This window comes from Cinclus cinclus, chromosome Z (assembly GCF_963662255.1).
Source record: "Cinclus cinclus chromosome Z, bCinCin1.1, whole genome shotgun sequence".
Lineage (NCBI taxonomy): Eukaryota > Metazoa > Chordata > Aves > Passeriformes > Cinclidae > Cinclus > Cinclus cinclus.
Genome location: NC_085084.1, coordinates 33,566,379 through 33,573,573, shown reverse-complemented (window position 1 = coordinate 33,573,573; position 7,195 = coordinate 33,566,379).

The window sequence follows — 7,195 nt, the reverse complement described above, 5'->3', positions numbered from 1 at the left end:
TAATTTCTGAGCTGAAAATAAGCAATTCTGACAGTAAAATGGGTCTGATTTGAGGTGCTGGCTTTTTACACAGCTGTGAAGAGCAGAACTCATGGCTCCTAGTAGTGGCTCCTCCTCTACTGCCCACACAGATTGGCAGCACCTCATCCCACATACCTCTTGAAGCTGGGGAACAACCTTTTCTTGGGGAGCCTGGCCACTTTTCCTCTGCCATGTCCCGGACCAGGGACAACCCCCAGCCCTCTTTCTGATGTGCCCTGGCACCCCAGACAATGCTCCCTCAGGCACAGCAGCAGCAGCTCCTGTGGGAAGGGAGGTCAGTGGAAAGTTCAGATTGTTCAACTCCTGAGTTTGTTCAGCATGTCCCATCTTAGCTACATCACCCTGCAAGTACAAGAAAATTGTCATAGACCTATAGCAGTGCTTCTCCAAAGGCTTCTGTGCTGACAAGCTCTCTGCCTCTCCACTGACTTTGTCTGAGCCAAAGCTGACTAGCTGGATCATTCTTCACTGTCCACACCATAAAAGCTCAGCTTCAGTGTGCTCGTTCTCACTGTGGTGTTGAAGCCTTTGCCAGCTTGCAGTTATCCGCTTCTTTCCCAGGCTGTCTGGGAGTCTCCATCAGCATGACACCAAGAGCAGGAGTTAGAAACAGTCTCTGACCACCAGCCTGCCCCAGGCTGGGTCTCCTTCTCAACCTTTTCTCAACCTGTTATCTTCTCAACCTTTGTTTCAGCTTCCACCACTGGCACGCACCTGGGACTGCACATGGGCAGGTACCAGTCAGTTCAGGGTTGTGGCTTTCTCTGCTGCAAACCTTCCAAGTGTCACTTTGCAGCCAGCTCAATGGATATCTCTCTTTTGGCTTTGTTTCTTCTGGGCAGCGAGTGGTTGTGATCACATAGAGGTGCTTTACTTCCGAGCTGCCACGAGATGGCAAAATACGCCCCGGCATCCCCTCCAAGCTGGCTTGGAGAGCTTGGAGCCGTGCAGGACTACCGGGAAGTGCAGCAGCAGCAGCAGCAGCAGCTGAATTTCTCTCCTTCTCAGTTGCTTCTCGATGTGTACGCTCGGGGATGCTTCTGCAAAAATCTTGGAGGACCAAAACCTGTCCATTTTGTCTTGTCTCTGAAGTCCAAGGCAGAGACTATGGTTGCTTACAAGAGAGATGAAACACTTGATAATGTCCTTGCTGATGACAAGGACCTTGCTCAGTGACAGCAAGAAGGCAGAAGGAGACCTTCCTCTTTTTATAACATGGCCCTTAGCTAGCTGAGAAATCTGTTTGATGTTTCTGTGTTTATTGAAAAACTGAGAGCCTCACTCAAGAGCTTTTATTTCTCTAGCCTGTCTTGGCTATTCTCTGTATTCTCTCTCCTGTACTGCTGTCACAGCTCAATGCTAGAGTAAATGTCAAGGGTCCTAGAAACATCTTCAGTTCCACATCCCGATGCTGACCTGAAGTCATGTCAGTGTGATTGCAGAAGCAAGAAGCCACTTTTACCTCCCCCAGAGCTAACACAGAAGTGGAATTAAAGGCCTCATAAAGGTTTAGAAAATACCTCCTAGTCTAGTGGGAAGGTGCAGGTTTTGGCTGGGGTAAAGCTAATTTTCTTCACACTATCGGACTGTGATTTTAACTTGTGCTGAGAATAGGGCTGATAACTTAGGGATGGGTTTTTTCCTGCTGAATCAAAGACTTTGCTGTTCCTCACCTAACCCACCCCAAGTGAGGATACTGAGGATGTACAAGGAATTGTGAGAGGACACAGCTGGGTTGGCTGACCCCAAATTACCCAAGGGATATGCCATCCCATATGGTGCCATACTTAGCATATAAATCTGGGGGAAGAAGAATCAAGGGGAGGAAGATCAGAGTCATGGCATTTCTTGCCAAGACATCCTTACACAGGGTGGGGCCCTGGTCTCCTGGAGGTGGGTGAACTCCTGCCTGCCTATGGGAAACAGTGAATGAATTACTTTTTTTTCTTCGCTTCTGTCTGTGACTTACTTTCCCTACTAAACTGTCTTTACCTCAACCCATGAGTTTTTTCACTTTTACCCTTCCATTTCTCTTCCCCATCCCACCACAAAGTTGTGGGGTGCTTAGTTGCTGACTGAGTTGCTGACTCAGATTATGACAGTTTAGACTGGAATGTGCTAGGTGAAACTTTCAGCTGTTTAATTATTAATCAGCCTGCTCCATCCCTTGCCCACAGGGTTCACTTGCCTGACTGCGTATTGCAATTCAGTGCTTGTTGGTGGCTGTTTGCTGTAGTGCTGTGGTTCTTATCACCTCACTCCTCTGTGCCTGGGAATGTTTTGATAACAGCCACGATGTGCCTGGGTTGGCAGGTGGCCAGGGCATTGCAGCTTTGTACTGCAGTACTGGAAAGGCTGGAATTCCTGGAATTGAGTCAAAGGGACTTGAACCTGTGGACGAGTCCACAGTACAGGGGAAGAGTGTGAGAAGTGTTTTCCCTGAAGAAGAAGAAGGAGGGGCAGGAGGTTGTCCAGGGGATGAAGCAGAGATTCCTCTGCTGCCCACAGTGAAGCCATGGTCAGGCAAACTGTCCCTCTGCATCCCATGGAGGTCTATGTTGGACCCTGTGATTGCTATAGCAGGAGCCCCTTGTTGCTAGCCAGACTAGAAGCAAAGTGAGGAGTCCATTACAGTATTAAACCCTTCAATCTGGCACAAAATACCCAGGGGTGGAAATAGTAGTGGTGTGCCTTTTAATTGTTGTAACCTATTATTTGAGTTTTGATTACAGAAATTACTGTAATAAGAACCACATGAACCAATGGAGGACAAGTCTTACAAAAAACAGTGCAAATGCAGAAGTGATTTGACCTGAGCTGTCTCTAGGTCATAGTACCACACCACATCACCTCTCCTCTCCTATCCTGTCCTGAGTGACCAGCAGACCAGACAGAGCCCCAGCTCATGGGCTCTGAAATTAATTCAGTTGATATTCTATGGACATATGTCGACATTTGATGGGCTTTTGTAGGAGGTGCCCATAGACAAAGGGATTGATATCTGTGTATTATTTCAAAGGATGGGGAGCGCATGGGGGTTGTCAATGAGATTCTATCAAATCATGTAGGCCTACAGCATGATGTAAATTTTATGAAGTAAGGAGTAGAGAATGTACTGGGTTTGGCTGGGATAGTTTTCTTCCCAGAGGCAGATATGGGGTTGTGTTTTGGATTTGCACTTAAAACAGTGATGTTAATATAAAGCACTTTCTGTTACTGCTAAGCAGGGTTTCCACAGAGCCAAGGCCTCTGTTTCTCCTCACACATACCACCAAGGAGGAGGTGGGGGTACAAAGGAGCTGGGAGAAGACAGGGCACTGCCAAGACAGCTAGCCTCGATAGACTCAAGGGATATCCCACACTCTGTGGCATCAGGCTCAATCTATAAAGCTGGGTGAAGAAGAAGGAATCAGGGGGTGGGTATTTGTCTTCTGAAGTCATTGTTATGTGTGATGGAACCCTACTTTCTTTCAGATGGCTGAACACCTGCCTACCTCTTGGAAGTGGTGAAAGAATTCTTTGTTTTGTTTTGCTTGTATGTGTGTCTTTTGCTTTATCTATTAAGCTGTAATCATATCAACCGAAGGTTTTTCACTTCTACTCTTCTGATTTTCTCCCTGTTTCTGCTGGAGAGGGAGTGAGCAAGCAGCTGCATAGTACTTAGTTTCCTGCTGTGTTTAAACCACACTTATGAAGTTTTAAACTGTGGTCTAATTTTTAAATACACTAATCTACCTCTCTCTGAAAAAGCTGCCTAAGAAGCTGTTCACTGGCAGTGTTATATATTCCAACTCTCCTTCTTTTTCAAACTCTCTGTTCAGCTTCTGCTCATGTGCTTGCTTATAGAAGTAAAGAAGCACATAGAAACCTCCTCAACCTGCTTCTAGGGTTTAATGAAGAGGGCTTTATCTCAGTGTTTAGCATCCACCATCTTCTCCTCACCCAAGAAGATGCAGTTCAGAGCAGAAAGCCTGTGTTTCCTGTCACATTCAAAATTATACAGCAAATAACTATGTTTAGGCAGCATTAACTATTCAGATGATGTCATCAGAGATGGCTAAAGGAATATATGCATAATGTTGACGAAATCTCCCTCAGATCTTTTTTTTCTTTGTAATCCTTTTTAATAAAGCATAGCTTATATAGGTTTATTAGTCTTGAAGTGGTTTGTTTGTATAAGTTTCAGGGAGTTTGTTTGGAAAAATTGTGATCAGCATGCTTTTGATTAGCATAGCTAAGAGTACTTTCATTTAATGAAATGATTAGTTGATTCACCCAGGTATACAGCCACACTAACAGCTGCTTTAATGGAGACAAAAGATTTTCCTTCAAATACGACCTTATCTCATAAGCATGAAGCAGTACCCATGGATACATGTTAATTATGAGGTTTATAAGAGTATGTAAGGACAGCTAAAGCTGGTGCCATTGCAATTTATGGAATAGGTTTTTCTAGAGTGTGCTCCCATGGCGTGTACAGGACAAGCAGGGGATTAGGCCCAACCAGCATGTGTTTAGGAAAAGCACATCTTACTTGGTCAGCCTAATCTCATTCAATGACAAGGTGACCCACCTAGAGCATGGGGAAAAGGCTATGGATGTGTCTGGCTAGACTTCAGCAAAGCCTTTGACAGCATCTCCCACAGCACCCTCCTGGACAAGCTGGCAGCCCACGGCTTAGACAGGAGCACTCTTTGCTGGGTTTAGATCAAGTCCACCATCAGTCATTTTGCAAAAGACACCAATTTGATCTGATGGAGGGCATGAAAGCTCTGCAGAAGGATCTGGACAGCCTGGATCCATGGGCCAAGGCCAGTTGTGTGAGGTTAAACAAGGCCATGTGCCAGGTCCTGCACTTAGGTCACAGCAACCCCTGCAGAGCTTCAGGCTGGGGAAGGAGGGGCTGGAAATCAGCCCCGAGGTAAAGGACCTGGGAGTGTTAGTCAACAATGGCTGAACATGAGCCAGCCATGTGTCCATGGTGGCCAAGAAACCCAATGGCATCCTGGGCTGTACCAGCAATACTGTGGCCAGCAGAACCGGGGCAGTGACCATACCCCTGTACTTGGTGAATCTACACTTCATGTCCTGTTTCCAGTTCTGGGCACCTCACTACAAGAAATACTCCAGGGTGCTGAAGTGTGTCCTGAAGTGCTGAAGAGAAGGGCAACAGACCTGGAGGGTGTATAGAATAACTTCTACAGGAGAGGTTGAGGGAACTGGGATTTTTAGCCTGCAGAAAAGGAGGCTCAGGGGTGACCTTACTACTCTCTACAACTAGCTGAAAGTGGGGGTCAGCCTGTTTTCCCAGGCTGCTACTTACAGGAGGGAAGGACATAGCCTCAAGTTGTGCCAGGGGAGGTGCATGTTGGACATCAGGATGCATTTATTCACTGAAAGGATGGCCAGGCATTAGAACAAGCTGCCCAGTGAAGTGGTGGAGTCACCATCCCTGCAAGTGTTCAAGAAATGTCTGGATGTGTCAATTAATGTAGTGGTCAAAATGTCAGCATAACGGTTGATCAAATGTTGCATTGGTGATCTTGAATGTTTTTTCCAGCCCTGATGATTATTTCACTATGATGTTGTAACTGAATTATATAATAAGGGCTATTGAAAATGAGCAAAAACAAGAAAAAAAATAATTAGTCAGGCCACTCCGGGCTAAATACCGCTTTGAATCACTTTAAGATTGATGATAATCAATTTCTCACAAGTTACACTACCTGGAAAGCTCAAACATAATTGCTTGATTCCTGCATTACATACTGTTTCAAAGTGGAGGAATAGTGCAATTTCATACTAGAGCCTTAATAAAGTTTTCTGCCTCCTTAAAAATAATTATATGCTTTCATTGTCCTCTTTATTATTTATGCAATACCATCTGTAACCTAAAGGGTATATAAATACAGATTTTGGTAAATAAATGCAATTTCATGGGAAATAGAAACTATACAAACTTATAAAATCCCAAGATGACCAGGCAAAAGATGCATACAAAACCTAAACACTTGTTTCAGACTGTTTCAGACAAGTAGCTTCCAGGTCACCACAGACCAAGAGGCAAAAGCTTCAACTTCTGTGGGGGAAGAATAAAAAAGATGTATTTGTGGTATGAGACAGAGAAGGATAAGGGAGAGAGAGAGAGACACACACAGGAAAGCAGGATTCAACACTGAGCCCAAAGGACGTATCATGGGGGTGATATGTTGGGAGACCCTGTTCAATGAAATTGCAAATGCACTGTCATTAGAAATACTGAACAGACCTGGAACTGTTTTTTTCTGCCTTGTTGTGCCGCCAGATATCTCATAAGAGTTTGGACAGATGGGTTTCATTTCCCTATCTGCAAACACAGACGGTGAGTTTTCTTGCAGCACTGGCGCTTCATATCTCCTCTACTGTTTGTTGCTGCCCTCTCCCATCCCTCATCTCGTGCTGCGACCACTTCAAACGATCCTGTGTTTCCAGGCAGAAGCCAACACTACAGGACCTTGACTCGCCGACAGAGGCTCGACAAAGCTGCGTTAACAAGCGAACGCGAGCCCCCGAGAAGCGCAGGTGCACAAAACCTTAGTGGAAGCTAGACGGCAGTGTTGGCACATGCTCTGAGGCACAGGCAAAGCTGCAGCTCAGGGCTTGCACAGCGGGCTCTAACTGTGCCATCTCCGCTTACGGGAATAGGATTTCCACCTCCCTTCTTTTTTGGCATCTGAAGAAAAAATGGCTTAGCATCTCTGAAACTTCAGCCTCAAAAAACATCAACCACGGAGGGGGTGCTCAGGGCAAAGCAACAGACAAAAAAGGAGCAAGTGACGCTCCCAAAGCAGAAAAAACACATCATTTTCCTTAACAGTAAAAGGTATTTTCTCCCTTTAATTCAAATTTCTGCGTGGCAGTAGAGGTCTAATTGAACAGCGACACACTACTAAATGAGCTTTGTCACTAAGAGGAATCTACAGTTTTTTAAATGGCACTTTACATTCAAATGAAGGAGAGGTGGAGGGCTCTGTCGCAAACACTGGAAGAGACAAATGGTTAAAAAGATACAGACCTTCAAAGACCATATGTTGTCCCAAGCAGTTGTTAATCGATTTTACTGTGGTTCAGTGAGTTTGGCCTGCTTTTAATGGTTCATTTGGCAAGTTGTTGT